Raw genomic sequence first — 17,450 nt, forward strand, 5'->3', positions numbered from 1 at the left:
CCAGTCCAGTCCTTCGAAGAGCTAGGGGAAGGGCAATCTGATTGTGTCTTACTACAGTCCTACAAGCTCTCTCCGTTTCAGCCACATTGACCATTTATTTTCTCTAATGCCCCAAATTCATTTCTCTTAACATTTTTTCTTGTTTGTGTTGCCTTTTGTGTGTGTGTGTGCTCTTCTATAGCAGATGTCTTCTCATGCCTCAGCACCAATGCCACCTCCTCAAGGTGAACTTCTCAACCACCCTATCTACAAGGCTCATCACCTTACATATTCCCCTTTGTATCATCGCATTTTGTTTATGATCACAGTCTGAAATGATCCTGCTTATTTATCAGTGGTCTCCCACACCATAGGGAAAGCTCTAAGAAATTAGGGACTTGGTCTTGACAATTGCTCTCTTCTGGTGGCTAGAAAAGCACCTCTATGACAAATATGTGACCCATAATTAGTGATTGATAAGTATTATTGAATGAACAAAAGAGTTAAAGTCTTTGGGAGATGTCTCAAGGAAGCATGTGAATGAGGCCACAGTCTAAAATGAAGTCTGGTAAGAACCCCACTTTAAAAAATTAAAAAAAATTTTTTTGTGACAGAGACAGAGAGAGGGACAGACAAGAAGGGAGAGGGATAAGAAGCATCAATTCTTCGTTGCAGCTCCTTAGTTGTTCATTGATCAACTTGCTCAAGCCAGCGACCTTGGGCTGGAGCCAGTGACCTTGGGCTTCAAGCCAGTGACCTTTGGGCTCAAGCTAATGAGCCCGCACTCAGGCCAGCGACCTTGGGGTTTCAAACCTGGGCTTTCTGCCTCCCAGTCACACGCTCTATCCACTGCGCCACCGCCTCATCAGGCAGAACCTCACTATTTTTTACCTGTGTTCTCTGAGAAGGAAGATGGGGTAAATGCATATAGAAGTTATTCTCTTGGACTGTCTTGGACATCCAGCAACCTGGGTTCTGGCTCTGGCTCCTTTGGGAAGCTACAGTTACAGACCATCCTACTGGGTAAATGAACGAACTTTTGCGTATAACATAAGGGGGTTCATGGACTTCCGGAAGAGGTAAGGTAAAAGGACCCCAAGTTAAACATTACTGTAGAAATGAGAAGCCTTACAGCAACACAGGGAGACAAGTGTTAAATGAGATTATGCATGAAGCACCCTTTAAGAACTAGGATTGGTGCCTTTGGGGAGAAACAGTTACCAGAGAATTCCTGAAAACCAAATTCTTTCCCACTAAGCAGCTCTGTTTGACCGTTGCTATGGACTCTTGCCTTCTCCAATCATCGCGCGGCTTACTGGGCTGTGAGCCCGTGGTTGTTGTGGCAACGGATGGCAACAGGTCCTGGACCCCGGCGCGGGAAGGAAAAGAGCCCGTAGCTTGGAGCCGCGGGGCAGGCATCCCCTAGATTGCAGTATCTGTGAGTTGGGCGCGGGATCAGACAGGAACGAGCACAGAACTGATATGGGGTGGGGGTGCACCTGGGTCCAACTGAGATCCTCGCAGTAATTATAGGGTCACAGGGTGAGGAGCAGGGGGACTGGCCGGGTGTCTCCTTGTGTTACCACTCTTCGCTCCCCAAGTTTTCTAGACCCAAGCCTCCACCCCAGCCTCCCCTGGTTTCTCATTAAAACAGCAGAACTTCCGATTTTTGTTCTTGAGACTGGCCAGACAGACAGGTAGCTAGCGCCAGGCGTTGGACTGAATGGTAGGAAACAAGAGTTTCCCCTTGCTTCTAACTTCTAGCTATGAGGCCTTGGACTAATCATTTTTCTTATTTCCTCACCAAACAAATGGGTGCCACATCCCTCTTCCTTCTGTTCCCTCCCCTCTTCCTTCTCAAGATGACTGTGATGGTCAAATGCAATACTCGTGCACCCTCAGATGCACTTTCCCTACATGGTCTCATTTCACAGCCACAGGTCCTATGAAGTGACTATGATTAATCCGCCTTCAGAGTTTAGCAGCCTGGGCGCAGAAAGTGCCCCATGGTCAGTGCTAGTGAGTGACTGTATGATTCTTTTTTTTATTTTTTTAAATTAATTTATTGTGTTTACATAGATTCTAGTGTCCCCCGAATACATCCTCCCCTCCCCCATGTTCCCCAGTACATCTCCCTCTGTCCCCGTCCCTGTAATGCCCTCCCCCCTTCCCTCCAGATTTGCTTTTCTGCTCTCATCCCATCTTATCAGCCTATCATCCCCTTTCCCTCTGTCCGCTTTCCTTCTGGATCCTTTGATCGCGCCTCTGTCTCTATTTCGCTCCTCAGTTCATATTGTTCATCAGATTTCTCAGATGAGTGAGGTCATATATTTTTCTTTCTCTGCCTGGCTTATTTCACTTAACATAATAGTTTCCAGGTCCATCCATGTTGTCGCAAAAAATAGTATTTCCTTCTTTTTCATGGCCCCATAGTATTCCATTGTGTATAAGTACCACTGCTTTTTAATCCACTCGTCCACTGACGGACACTTGGGCTGTTTCCAGATCTTCGCTATTGTGAACAATGCTGCCATAAACATGAGGGTGCATTTCTCCTTTTGATTCATGGATGTGGTGTTCTTGGGATATATACCCAAAAGTGGAATGGCTGGGTCAAAAGGCAGTTCAAATTTAAATTTTTTGAGGAATCTCCATACTGTTTTCCACAATGGCTGCACCAGTCTGCATTCCCACCAGCAGTACAGGAGGGTTCCCTTTTCCACATCCTCGCCAGCACTTATTCTGTGTTGTTTTGTTGATGGGAGCCATTCTGACTGGTGTGAACTGATATCTCATTGTGGTTTTAATTTGCATTTCTCTAATGATTAGTGATATTGAGCAGTTTTTCATATGCCTGTTGGCCATCTGTATGTCCTCTTTGGAGAAGTGTCTATTCATTTCTTTTGCTCATTTTTGATTGGACTGTTTATGTTCCTGGTGTTGAATTTTACAAGTTCTTTATAAATTTTGGTTATTAACCCCTTATCAGACGTATTGTCGAATATGTTCTCCCATTGTGTGGTTTGCCTTTTTATTTTGTTCATATTGTCTTTAGCTGTACAAAAGCTTTTTAGTTTGATATAGTCCCATTTGTTTATCCTGTCCTTTATTTCCCTTGCATGTGGAGATACATCAGCAAATACAGTGTGTCTGTAAAGTCATGGTGCACTTTTGACCGGTCACAGGAAAGCAACAAAAGACGATAGAAATGTGAAATCTGCACCAAATAAAAGGAAAACCCTCCCAGTTTCTGTAGGATGATTTGACAGCATGTGCGCATGTGCAGATGATGACGTAACACCATGTGTACAGCAGAGCAGCCCACGGCCATGCCAGTCGAGATGTGGACAGTACAGAGGAAAGTTCAGCGTATTCTGTGGCTTGCTAAATTCGAATCCGTGACCAAAGTGCAACGTGAATATTGGTGCGTTTATAACGAAGCGCCACCACATAGGAATAACATTACTTGATGGGATAAGCAGTTGAAAGAAACCGGCAGTTTGGTGGAGAAACCCTGTTCTGGTACCAGGCGTCCCCAAACTATGGCCCACGGGCCACATGCGGCCCCCTGAGGCCATTTATCTGGCCCCCGCCGCATTTCCAGAAGGGGCACCTCTTTCATTGGTGGTCAGTGAGAGGAGCACTGTATGTGGTGGCCCTCCAATGGTCTGAGGGACAGTGAACTGGCCCCTTGTGTAAAAAGTTTGGGGACCCCTAGGTCATCAGTCAGTGACGAGTCTGTAGAGGCTATACGGGATAGCTACCTAAGGAGCCCTAAAAAATATGTGCGTGAGGCCACATTGAACTGCACTGGAACGGTATGAAACTGGGAGAGTTTTCTTTTTATTTGGTGTAGATTTCACTTTTTTTTTTTTAAATTATTTATTTATTTATTCATTTTAGAGAGGAGAGGGAGAGACAGAGAAAGAGAGAGAGAGAGGAGAGACAGAGGGGGGGGGGGATGGAGCTGGAAGCATCAACTCCCATATGTGCCTTGACCAGGCAAGCCCAGGGTTTTGAACCAGCGACCTCAGCATTTCCAGGTCGACGCTTTATCCACTGCGCCACCACAGGTCAGGCGTAGATTTCACATTTCTATCGTCTTTTGTTGCTTTCCTGTGACCGGTCAAAAGTGCACCATGACTTTACCGACACACTGTATATTGCTGCGATTGATGTTGGAGAGCTTATTGCCTATGTTTTCCTCTAGGATGCTTATGGTTTTATGACTTACATTTAAGTCTTTTATCCATTTTGAGTTTATTTTTGTGAATGGTGGAAGTTGGTGGTCTAGTTTCATTTTTTTGCAGGTAGCTGTCCAGTTTTCCCAACACTATTTGTTAAAGAGACTGTCTTTACTCCATTGTATGCTATTATCACCTTTGTCAAATATCAATTGTTCATAAAGGTGAGGTTTATTTCTGGGTTCTCTGTTCTGTTCCATTGATCTATATGCCTGTTCTTATGCCAGTACCAAGCTGTTTTGAGTACAATGGCCTTGTAGTATAACTGACATCCGGAAGTGTGATATCACCCACTTTATTCTTTTTCAAGATTGCTGAGGCTATTCTTGTTCTTTTTTGGTTCCATATGAATTTTTGGAATATTTGTTCTATATCTTTGAAGTATGTCCTTGGTATTTTAATAGGAATTGCATTGAATTTATAAATTGCTTTGGGTAATATGGACATTTTAATGATATTTATTCTTCCTAGCCATGAACACGGTATATGCTTCCACTTGTTTGTATCTTTCTTGATTTCTTTTATCAATGTTTTATAATTTTCCAAGTACAAGTCTTTAACCTCCTTGGTTAAATTTACTCCTAGGTATTTTTTGTTGTTGTTGTTGCAATAGCGAAGGGGATTATTTTCTTAATTTCTCTTTTAGACAGATCATTGTTGGTGTATAAAAATGCCTCTGATTTCTGAGTATTAATTTTATATCCTGCCACCTTGCTGAATTCATTTATCAGGTCCAGTAGTTTTTCGACTGTGAGTATCAGTTTAGGGTTTTCTATGTACAGTATCATATCATCAGCAAATAATGATAGTTTTACTTCTTCTTTCCCAATTTGGATGCCTTTTATTTCTTCTTCTTGCCTGATTGCTGTGGCTAGGACTTCCAGAACTATGTTGAATAAGAGTGGTGAAAGGGGGCACCCCTGCCTTGTTCATAATCTTAAGGGGATTACTTTTAACTTGCGCATTGAGTATGATATTGGCTGTGGGCCTGTCATAGATGGCCTTTATCATGTTGAGGTATGTTCTCTGTATTCCCACTTTGCTGAGAGTTTTTATCATAAATAGGTGCTGGATTTAATCAAATGCTTTTTCTGCATCTATTGATATTATCATGTGGTTTTTGTCTTTCCTTTTTTTTTTTTTTTATCTTTCCTTTTGTTTATGTGATGAATCACATTGATTGATTTGTGAATATTGTACCAGCCTTGCCTCCCCAAAATAAATTCCACTTGATCATGATGTATGATTTTTTTCATGTATTGCTGGATCCGGTTTGCTAATATTTTGTTGAGAATTTTAGCATCTAAATTCATCAGGGATATTGGCCTATAGTTTTCTTTCTTTGTACTGTATTGTAAACTTTGCCTGGTTTTGGAATCAGAATTATGCTTGCCTCGTAAAAGGAACTTGGTAGTTTTCGCTCCTCTTGAATTATTTGAAATAGCTTGAGAAGAATAGGAGTTAGTTCTTCTTTGAATGTTTGGTAGATGGCTGTATGTTTCTTTTTTTCTTTTTTTCTACAGAGATAGAGAGTCAGAGAGAGGGATAGATAGGGACAGACAGGAACAGAGAGAAATGAGAAGCATCAATCATCAGTTTTTCGTTGTTGACACCTTAGTTGTTCATTGATTGCTTTCTCATATGTGCCTTGACTGTGAGGCTACAGCAGACTGAGTAAGCCCTTGCTCGAGCCAGCGACCTTGGGTCCAGCTGGTGAGCCTTGCTCATACCAGATGAGCTCGCACTCAGGCTGGCAACCTCGGGGTCTCGAACCTGGGTCCTCTACATCCCAGTCCAATGTTTTATCCACTGCGCCACCTCCTGGTCAGGCTGTATGATTCTTAACCACCACCTGTGCTGGCTACTCATGTCCTGGTCTCTGTGTGTGCTCACCTGTTTACCTTGCTCTTGCCTCTTCTGGACCTTGTCCTTTCCATTTCAGAGTACTTCAACCTGTATTTATTGATATTTCACTACAGGTTTTTTCCCACTCTCCTTTGCTTGACTCCTTAAAGCAATTGAGGTCCTACTTCATATCTAGAACTAATCTATGTTTTTTGCAGGAAAAAAATACTAAGACAGGATCTGTGACCTTGCTGATCTTATATAGTGGAGTCACGTTTTACTGTGTTAGGTTAAGAAGTCAGTGCAAAGGTCAAAGTTGAACGCAGTAAAAAAATATCGCGGGAAAGTCTCTTAAATTCCCTAGGAGCAATCCAATTTAGAAATCGAACCATTGAAAAGCTTTAACTCTGGGAATATTTAAACACATTTCATAAAATTGTAATTTATGGACTTCCTATTTGTTGTCATAAATTAATAGAAGGATAAATTTATGAGTTCCATTTTGTCTTTGTTCTTCTAAATTGTGCTGTGGCAGTCATCTTATACTAGAGTTTCTTCTTTGAGAATGTTGAGGAGGCTGCCATTTGAGTGGCTACCTGGACATCACTCTTTACTTGGTGGGCTAATAAATCCTTAGGATCGTCTGTGGTCTCTCCAGTCTGCACTGTACTATCTGTCTGTTCTAGTACTGATGAAAATGATGCTAACCTTTTCATCATCTGTCTCATTCTACATACAGCCCACTGATTGGAAAGGCAAAGACAATCACCCAACTACTTTAAAGGTTATAATTTTTTTGTCTTTCAATTTAATTACATATGAATATAGTTGAAATTCCATCATCCCAACTGATGTAACTCTTTTGGGATCTTATTGTAGAGACTGTACTTGTCCTGAATAGGCATCCACACTTGGTATTATTAGTCTTTTAAAACTTTGTCTTTCTTATGGGAAAGTAATGATTATTACTTTGTTATAATTTACATTTGCCAGATTACTAGTGAGTTCCAGCAGTTTATATTCTATGACTATTGATAATTGATTTCTATGGATTGCCTATCTTTTACCTTTGCTCAATTTAAATTTGACTGTTTTTTTTTGTATTTATTTGTAGGAGTACTGTACATACCCTGGATAGTGATAATGTTATGCTATGTTGAAATGTTATTTAAGTTAATATTTTCTCCCAATATGTTCTTAGCTATTTTTAAAGTCAGGTTTATGATATATAATTTACATATTATAAAACTCACTCATTTGAAGTGTAACGTTCATGAGTTTTGGAAAATATAGTCATGTAACCACATAAAAGTAAAGAATGATTACATTAGCTCAAATGGTTCCCAGGACCTGACCTGTGGTGGCGCAGTGAATAAAGCGTCCACCTGGAATGCTGAGGTTGCTGGTTTGAAACCCTAGGCTTGACTGGTCAAGGCATATACTGCAAACAATCATTGAACAACTAAAGTGAAGCAACTGTGAGTTGATACTTCTCGCTTCTCCACCCCTGTCCTCCCTCTGTAAAATCAATAAATAAAATCTTAAAAAAAAAATGTTCCCTAGTACTAGTTGGAGTCAATCTCCTTTCCCCACTTTTAGCCCCTGTCTACCAATGATCTGATTTCTCTTTCTGTGTTTTCCAGAGTGCCATATAAATGGAATCATAAACTGCCAGCACTTTTTGCCAGCACTTATTTTATTCAACACATTGCTTTTGAGATTTATCCATTTTGTTGCATGTAATAGTATTTTATTACTTATTATCGCTGTGTACTATTCAATTGAATGGATGTAAAGCCAGTTGGACATTTGGGCTACTTCTAATATTTGGTGATTATGGATAAGTCGGCCATAAAAACTCACATACAGGTCTTTGTACAGCATATATATGTATATATATTTTGATAAATACTTAGGAGTGGGATTGCTAGGTACTATGGTGAGTGTATGTTTAATTTTATAGGAAATTGTTAAAGTTTTCCAAAGTGACTACACCATTTTGCTTTTCCACTAGCATCATAATGAGAGTTTCAGTTGTTCCACAGTCTTACCAGCAAGTGACAATTTTGTTAATTTTTGTTATTCTTGTAGACATGTAGTGGTATTTCATTCTGTTTTTAATTTGTATTTCTCTGATGACTAATGATATTGAACAATGCTTATTTGTTATTCTATCTCTTCTTTTGTGAAGTATCTGTTCATATTTTTGCCCATGTCTTATTCAGTTATCTTTTAAAGTAAATTTTTTTTTAATTTTGATGAAGTCTAATTTATCAATTTTTAATTTTATGGATTATGCTAAAACTTTTTGCCTAGTTCAGATAACACAGAATTTCTTCTAAAGTTTTATAGATTTAGGTTTTACATTTCATTTCACATTTTGTCTATGATTAAGCTTGCAATTGTTTGAGGAAGTCACAACAATACCTCTGCCTTGTGTATGAGAATGATTCATGCAATCACAAAGCAGAGGGGAAGTTATGTTATTAATTAGTGGTATTGTTTCACAAGCTTTGAAATAGTTTTGAAACTGTTTCTCCATGTTAGCAGCAAAAACATTTAGAACATAAAAATTCTCATCAAGTGGGAAGGAACCCACATAGCTGGTGAATATTGAAACCATATTTGAACTGGTACACTTCAGGATCTATGCAGGGTAGAGATTCTTGACCCTAGGTATGTAGACCTTTAGATTTTATGTTAATGCCCATCTTTTCGGGGACAATGTTTATAGCTTTTGTCTGATTCTAGTGGCACTTAAACCTCCAAGGTTAAAGATCACAGGTTTAGGATGAACACATTTCAGAATGCAGGGGACTATAATACACTTGGTCATTAAAAGTAAAGAAGCAGCTGTTTCCTGACAGCATTCTCTTCTTCTCAACCAATTTTTTCCAAGATCTATTTTCTCCTTAACATCCAGAGGCACTTAGTGTTTGGCCGCTCTTCATATAAAATATCTTGCAAAGGAGATGAAGGCTTGAAATCAGGCAAAAACAATTAATTGTAAGATCATGGTTAATAGAACTGAGGTTGGGCAGAGAATGAGAAGTGAGGGATTGACATATCTCAAAATGTCTCTATTGCAACTTAGTTTGAAAAACTGCAGTCAGTCTTTTCATTTCTTTGAAGATTTAAAGTGCTTTAGTTCTCTACTTTAAAGAAAAATTGATGTGAAATGATTAAAAAATTCTCTCTCTCTCTCTCTCTCTCTCACACACACACACACACAAACACGAGAAATCTCTTGTAACTTCACTGGCAGTTCATGAATCTCTTGCATTTTATTTCTAAATCTCCGTGCTTTTCTAGGCTATTAAAGTGTCCTGAACGTAAGGTTGCACTAATAACATTATGATATGACTGCATCTCTTACGTTTTTCTTTCTTTAAACTACTATTGTAAGCCCAAGCGAGAGAACATGGCCTAATTCTATGTCTGTGCCTCTATGATGTTGATGCTAGTTTTTATAATAAACAATCCACCCATATAGACAGCAGTGGCTTTGAAAAATCCCTAATTATAATAAATTTCAAGGTTAAGCTATTTTTATTCATGCCTGAAAACAATTACCAATTCTTTAGGCTTTTAAAATAATAACAATATGGTAAGCATATTTCAAAACCAGGAAGGCAGAAATTTGTATTTCTGAGAGCCAAAAAATTAGTCTTGCAATACTCTGGAATGTCGTTGGTAATTAATTATAGGTGATGTATATTATATTAAATCTCAAAGATTTTAGCAGGAGGAGGGAAAAAGTGGGCCTTTTGCATTTCATTTCTGATATAATCCCTGTCACTCTCAGAGGGAATTAAAGTTTAATAAAAAGGAATAACAGTGGGATATAATCTAAAAATATTAATTAATAACTCTAGCTTCACCAGAGTGAGATTCTGTAATAAATGGTAGACTGTCAGTTGCTAAATCATGAAATATTGCAGAGAGGGAAAAGGCAACATACTCTTTCACAAGATGGTTCTTTATATTAAAACTGTTAGTGGCAAGGAAGTTCTGTACTTGTTAATCATTTGTGTTTTTACATCGATGTTTGTAATTACAATTAAACAGATGGTTCCTAAAAAGATAGTGTGTTCTTAGCAATTAAAACCATGGCAAGCAGTTTTTCCTCTTCCCCAACATACAATTAAACTGAATAGACTCACAGACCCTGTTGGGTTCTTCAGAGGAAGGTTCTGTGCAGATTCAAGTAGATTAGTACTCTGTTCCCCATCCCTGTCATCTTGACCCCTGCGAACTGGGAGCCTTGCAGCTGGCAGAGGACTTCCAAACACAGGTTTTAGGAAGTAGTTACCCCTTCTCTGTTTTCTCCCCAAGTCCTGTTCTTTCCATAGGGAGATTAATAGAATACTTTAAAAAAAATGTGACGTTTGTGACCGTCTTTAACCATTGGAAGTGTTGTATCTAATATGACTTTCTAAATTTGGGAGCTCAGCTAGCCCATGAAATTCCTCAAGGACACAGGTAAATTAATATATATGTATTTTTAATACTTAAGACAACCAGTGTTGAGATGTTTGCTAGTAAAACGTTCTTTCATTTCAGAGTTTTTATCTGAAAAATACAGAATTTACTTTGGGGTTTAAGGAAACCAAATTCTCACCTTATTTACAATTCCAATTACAACAAATTAAGTTTAGAAGATTTTTCAACAAGGATGTAGCACCCCATAAAATAGTTTAACAGCTGATATATGACTTTGTGTCCAGTTGTGCCTCCCTTGAACCAGACCCTGGCAGTGTTAATGGGTCTCACCCAGAGCAGTAGAGTTGGAGCCTGTGGTGGTTTGTTCACAGATGAAACCTTGGAGATAAGTGTTTTGTTTACATGAACATAAATAGGCCAAAGTACACTTTCAATGATTTTTAGGTACAGGCTTTTGTGCCCACAAGTAAGCAGTTATTTGCTGGTGTAATTAACCATCTGCACCTTATTATGAGAGTGCAGCTGGCTAATTATGCCCAGCGCCATAGGGCAGGTTAAACTTCTCATCTGCATAAGAAGTGGATTTTGCAGCAAGGACATTGACCTTTAGAAATGAATCCCTAAATTTAATCAGTTTGAGGTCACTACAGATTTTTTTTTTTTTCAGAAGTGAAATTTATATACAGGCAATGGTATTTCTATTTGTAAAGTAATTGATACAGCACCATGGCTCAGACTTACATTATTATGAGTCAGGGACAAATGAGATCCCTGATGAGTTCAAATTATTTGGGTTCCTCAATTTGGAAAATGGTACATCAATATGGATGTCCATGGACTCATGAATTTATGTGAACAACAACTTAGAACATCACTGAGAATTCAAATAGGGTACAATTGTGTATTAACCATTTCAAAACCATTTTCAGCAATAGTTTTACATTATTCTAGTGACTTATTAGATAGCTTGTTTGAGAAAATAGCAGAATACTGAAGAGTAGAATCTTAAATTTCAGTGTAGGTAATTCATAGTCATTGCTAACTAAGTGTGAAGGAGGTCTACTAGGGTGGATCTTCCCATATTTGTCTAAAATTATCTTTAATTCACCCTACCTCTTGAAAGATATTTTTGCTGGTTATAGAATTAAAAGACAGCAATTGTTTTTTTTCCAGCACATTTGAATGTATTATTCTACCATCTCCTGGTTTCCATTATATTGAGAAATTAGCTCTCAATTTAATCATGGTTCCTTTTAAGATTTTTTAATCTTTTAATCATTTTTATTTTCTTTGTTTTTTTCACCCTCTCTAGGATGAATCTAGGAATGGATTTACCTGCCATCTATTTTTTGGGCTTAAATCTATATGTGGTCCTTTTCAACATTTTAGTAAAATTTTCAGCTATTATTTTTTAGGTATTGCTTCTGACTCATCTCTCTTCTCTCACTCAAGGCTCTAATGATGTCAGGTCTCTGTCTTCCATGTCTCTTATCTTCACCTGTGTGTTTTCTGTTTCCTTTGTCATCTCATGTACTGAGTTGCATAAGTATTCTGACTTATTTTCTAGTTTAGTTATATTAGATTTGGCTGTTTAAAATATACTTTTTACTTGCCCAAGAAATTAAAAAAAAAATTTTTTTTTTAATTTATTGATATAAGAGAGAGAGAGGAACATCAATCTGTTCCTATATGCCCTGACTGAGGATCGAACCAGCAACCTCTGCATTTCAGGACAATGCTCTAGTCAACTGAACTATCCAGCTAGGGCCCAAAAAATATCTAAATTGAGTTACTGTATCTTTCATTGCTGTATTTTCTATTTGGACCTTTTCAAAATCTCCTCTACAGCTCCCCCTACAATATTTTGTTTAAAATTTTTTTCAAACATAAAGAAAGCTTGAATTATGTACCTAAATACCCTTTACTCAGAGTCATCAACTGACGTTCTGTCACATTTTTGCTTTATTTTTTCCTCCATTTTTTTTCTTGAAGCTTTTGAAAGTAAGCTTATGACTCAAAGAAGGGAGATATCATGACACTGCTCCTTTACATACATTAGCAGGTGTTTCCTAAGAATAAGAACATTTTTTTTTTTGTATTTTTCTGAAGTTGGAAACGGGAGGCAGTGAGACAGACTCCCGCATGCGCCCAACTGGGATCCACCCGGCATGCCCACCAGGGGGCGATGCTCTGCCCATCTGGGGCGTTGCTCTGTTGCAACCAGAGCCATTCTAGCGCCTGAGGCAGAGGCCATAGAGCCATCCTCAGCGCCCGGGCCAACTTTGCTCCAATGGAGCCTCGGCTGCAGGAGGGGAAGAGAGAGACAGAGAGGAAGGAGAGGGGGAGGGGTGGAGAAGCAGATGGGCTTCTCCTGTGTGCCCTGGCCAGGAATCGAACCCGGGACTCCTGCACGCCTGCACGCTCTACCACTGAGCCAACCGGCCAGGGCCGAACATTTCTTAACATAACCAAATACTATTATTGCAGTTTAAATTTTCAAGTTGATACAGTATGATTTAAGGTGGACTCCATATTCCTATTTCCTCAGTTTTTCAATAATGTCACTTATAGAGATTTTGAAGTGTTTTATAAACTCAGCAGCTAGTCGAGGATCACATGCTGCATTGTTAAACTTTTTAGTCTTCTTTTGTGTAGAACAGTTCCCTTGACATTTTAGGGATTTTGTTCATTTTCATTTTTTAGGACATTGAAGTTTTTGGAGTCCAATTATTTTACAGAATTGCTGCATCATTTTTAAATTAAATATATTGGAGTGACATTGTTAATATCATTACATTGGTTTCAAGTATACGGTTCTAAGATTCTGTATATTGCTTGTGTGCCCAACACCCAAAGCCAAATCTTCTGTCACTTTCTTAACCTCCTGTACCCTTTACTACTACTCTACCCCCCTTTCCTCTGGTATCTACCATGCTGTTGTCTGTGTCTATGAGTTTCTGCTTGTTTTTCTTTCACTTTTTTTTAGTTCATTTCTTTTTTTTAAATCATTTATTGTGTTTACATAGATTCTAGTGTCCCCTGAATACATCCTCCCCTCTCCCGTGTTCCCCAGTACATCTCCCTCTGTCCCCGTCCCTGTAATGCCCTCCCCCCTTCCCTCCAGATTTGCTTTTCTGCTCTCATCCCATCTTATCAGCCTATCATCCCCTTTCCCTCTGTCCACTTTCCTTCTGGATCCTTTGATCGCGCCTCTGTCTCTATTCCGCTCCTTAGTTCATATTGTTGGTCGATTCCTCAGATGAGTGAGGTCATATATTTTTCTTTCTCTGCTTGGCTTATTTGACTTAACATAATAGTTTCCAGGTCCATCCATGTTGTCGTGAAAAATAGTATTTCCTTCTTTTTCATGGCCCCATAGTATTCCATTGTGTATAAGTACCACTGCTTTTTAATTCACTCGTCCACTGACGGACACTTGGGCTGTTTCCAGATCTTGGCTATTGTAAACAGTGCTGCCATAAACATGGGGGTGCATTTCTCCTTTTGACTCGTTGATGTGGTGTTCTTGGGACATATACCCAAAAGTGGGATGGCTGGGTCAAAAGGCAGTTCAAATTTAAATTTTTTGAGGAATCTCCATACTGTTTTCCACAATGGCTGCACCAGTCTGCATTCCCACCAGCAGTGCAGGAGGGTTCCCTTTTCTCCACATCCTCACCAGCACTTATTCTGTGTTGTTTTGTTGATGAGTGCCATTCTGACTGTGAGGTGATATCTCATTGTGGTTTTAATTTGTATTTCTCTAATGATTAGTGATGTTGACCAGTTTTTCATATGCCTATTGGCCATCTGTGCGTCCTCTTTGGAGAAGTGTCTATTCATTTCTTTTGCCCATATTTTGATTGGACTGTTTATGTTCCTGGTGTTGAGTTTAACAAGTTCTTTATAAATTTTGGTTATTAACCTCTTATCCAGGGGTCCTCAAACTTTTTACACAGGGGCCAGTTCACTGTCCCTCAGACCCTTGGAGGGCCAGACTATAAAAAAAACTATGAACAAATCCCTATGCACACTGCACATATCTTATTTTAAAGTAAAAAAAACCAAAATGGGAACAAATACAATATTTAAAATAATTAACAAGTAAATTTAAATCAACAAACTGACCAATATTTCAATGGGAAATATGGGCCTGCTTTTGGCTAATGAGATGGTCAATGTGCTCCTCTCACTGACCACCAATGAAAGAGGTGCCCCTTCCAGAAGTGCGGCGGGGGCCGGATAAATGGTCTCAGGGGGCTGAATGCGGCCTGCGGGCCGTAGTTTGGGGACCCCTGCTCTTATCAGACGTATTGTCGAATATGTTCTCCCATTGTGTGGTTTGCTTTTTTATTTTGTTCATATTGTCTTTAGCTGTACAAAAACTTTTTAGTTTGATGTAGTCCCATTTGTTTATCCTGTCCTTTATTTCCTTTGCATGTGGAGAAAAATAAGCAAATATATTGCTGCGAGTGATGTTGGAGAGCTTATTGCCTATGTTTTCCTCTAGGATGCTTATGGTTTTATGACTTACATTTAAGTCTTTTATCCATTTTGAGTTTATTTTTGTGAATGGTGGAAGTTGGTGGTCTAGTTTTATTTTTTTGCAGGTAGCTGTCCAATTTTTCCAACACTATTTGTTAAAGAGACTGTCTTTACTCCATTGTATGCTATTACCACCCTTGTCAAATATCAATTGTTCCTAAAGGTGCAGGTTTATTTCTAGGTTCTCTGTTCTGTTCCATTGATCTATATGCCTGTTGTTATGCCAATACCAAGCTGTTTTGAGTACAATGGCCTTGTAGTATAACTTGACATCCAGAAGTGTGATACCACCCACTTTATTCTTCTTTTTCAAGATTGCTGAGGCTATTCGTGTTCTTTTTTGGTTCCGTATGAATTTTTGGAATATTTGTTCTATATCTTTGAAGTATGTCCTTGGTATTTTAATAGGAATTGCATTGAATTTATAAATTGCTTTGGGTAATATGGACATTTTAATGATGTTTATCCTTCCTAGCCATGAACACGGTATATGCTTCCACTTGTTTGTATCTTCCTTGATTTCTTTTATCAATGTTTTATAATTTTCCAAGTACAAGTCTTTAACCTCTTTGGTTAAATTTACTCCTAGGTATCTTATTTATTTTTTGTTGCAATAGTGAAGGGGATTGTTTCCTTTTTTTTTTTTTTTTTTTTTTTTTTACAGAGGCAGAGATAGACAGGGACAGACAGACAGGAATGGAGAGAGATGAGAAGCATCAATCATTAGTTTCTCGTTGCGCATTGCGACTTCTTAGTTGTTCATTGATTGCTTTCTCATATGTGCCTTGACCGTGGACCTTCCGCAGACTGAGTAACCCCTTGCTGGAGCTAGCGACCTTGGGTTCAAGCCAGTGAGCTTTTTGCTCAAACCAGATGAGCCCGCGCTCAAGCTGGCGACCTTGGGATCTCGAACCTGGATCCTTCTGCATCGCTGTCCGACGCTGTATCTACTGCGCCACTGCCTGGTCAGGCGGGATTGTTTTCTTAATTTCTCTTTTAGACAGATCATTGTTGGTGTATAAAAATGCCTCTGATTTCTGAGTATTAATTTTATATCCTGCCACCTTGCTGAATTCATTTATCAGGTCCAGTAGTTTTTTGACTGCGACTTTAGGGTTTTCTATGCACAGTATCATATCATCAGCAAATAATGATAGTTTTACTTCTTCTTTCTCAATTTGGATGCCTTTTATTTCTTCTTCTTGTCTGATTGCTGTGGGTAGGACTTCCAGAACTATGTTGAATAAAAGTGGTGAAAGGGGGCACCCCTGCCTTGTTTCTGATCTTAAAGAGATTGCTTTTAACTTTTGTGCATGAGTATGATGTTGGCTGTGGGCCTGTCACAGATGGCCTTTATCATGTTGAGGTATGTTCTCTGTATTACCACTTTGCTGAGAGTTTTTATCATAAATAGGTGCTGGATTTAATCAAATGCTTTTTCTGCATCTATTGATATTTTTTTTAAGTTTTTTTTTTTTTTTTGTATTTTTCTGAAGCTGGAAACGGGGAGAGACAGTCAGACAGACTCCCGCATGCGCCCGACCGGGATCCACCCGGCACGCCCACCAGGGGCGACGCTCTGCCCACCAGGGGGCGATGCTATGCCCCTCCGGGGCGTCGCTCTGCCGCGACCAGAGCCACTCTAGCACCTGGGGCAGAGGCCAAGGAGCCATCCCCAGCGCCCGGGCCATCTTTGCTCCAATGGAGCCTCGGCTGCGGGAGGGGAAGAGAGAGACAGAGAGGAAGGAGGGGAGGGGGTGGAGAAGCAAATGGGCGCTTCTCCTATGTGCCCTGGCCGGGAATCGAACCCCGGTCCCCCGCACGCCAGGCCGACGCTCTACCGCTGAGCCAACCGGCCAGGGCCTGCATCTATTGATATTATCATGTGTTTTTTGTTCTTTTGTTTATGTGATGAATCACTTTGATTGATTTGCGGATATTGTGCCAGCCTTGCCTCCCCAAAATAAATCCCACTTGATCATGATGTATGATTTTTTTTCATGTATTGCTGGATCTGGTTTGCTAATATTTTGTTGAGAATTTTAGCATCTAAATTCATCAGGGATATTGGCCTATAGTTTTCTTTCTTTGTGTTGTCTTTGCCTGGTTTTAGAATCAGAATTAGGCTCACCTCATAAAAGGAGCTTGGAAGTTTTTCTTCCTCTTGAATTTTTTGAAATAGCTTGAGAAGAATAGGAGTTAGTTCTTCTTTGAATGTTTGGTAGAATTCGCCTGTGAAGCCATCTGGCCCAGGGCTTTTGTTTGTTGGGAGTTTTTTGATAACTGTTGCGATCTCATTTGTTGTAATAGATCTGTTTAGGTTTTCTGATTCTTCCAGATTGATTTTTGAAAGATTATATTTTTAAATGAATTTGTCCATCTCACCTAGGTTGT

General features: G+C 39.3%; 1 protein-coding gene across 2 annotated transcripts in view; it reads left to right on the forward strand.

The window, feature by feature from the left end:
• Window positions 1-1,376: 1,376 nt before the first annotated feature.
• The window catches only part of HYDIN (HYDIN axonemal central pair apparatus protein), a 395,035-nt gene continuing 378,961 nt past the window's right edge, over window positions 1,377-17,450 (forward strand). For both annotated transcript variants that reach the window (XM_066348740.1, XM_066348741.1), the window contains exon 1: window positions 1,377-1,417. The gene's annotated coding sequence lies outside the window, so the exon portion shown is untranslated. The remainder of the gene's footprint in view (window positions 1,418-17,450) is intronic.

The sequence above is a fragment of the Saccopteryx leptura genome, chromosome 9 (genome assembly GCF_036850995.1).
Source record: "Saccopteryx leptura isolate mSacLep1 chromosome 9, mSacLep1_pri_phased_curated, whole genome shotgun sequence".
In the NCBI taxonomy this organism is placed as follows: Eukaryota; Metazoa; Chordata; class Mammalia; order Chiroptera; family Emballonuridae; genus Saccopteryx; species Saccopteryx leptura.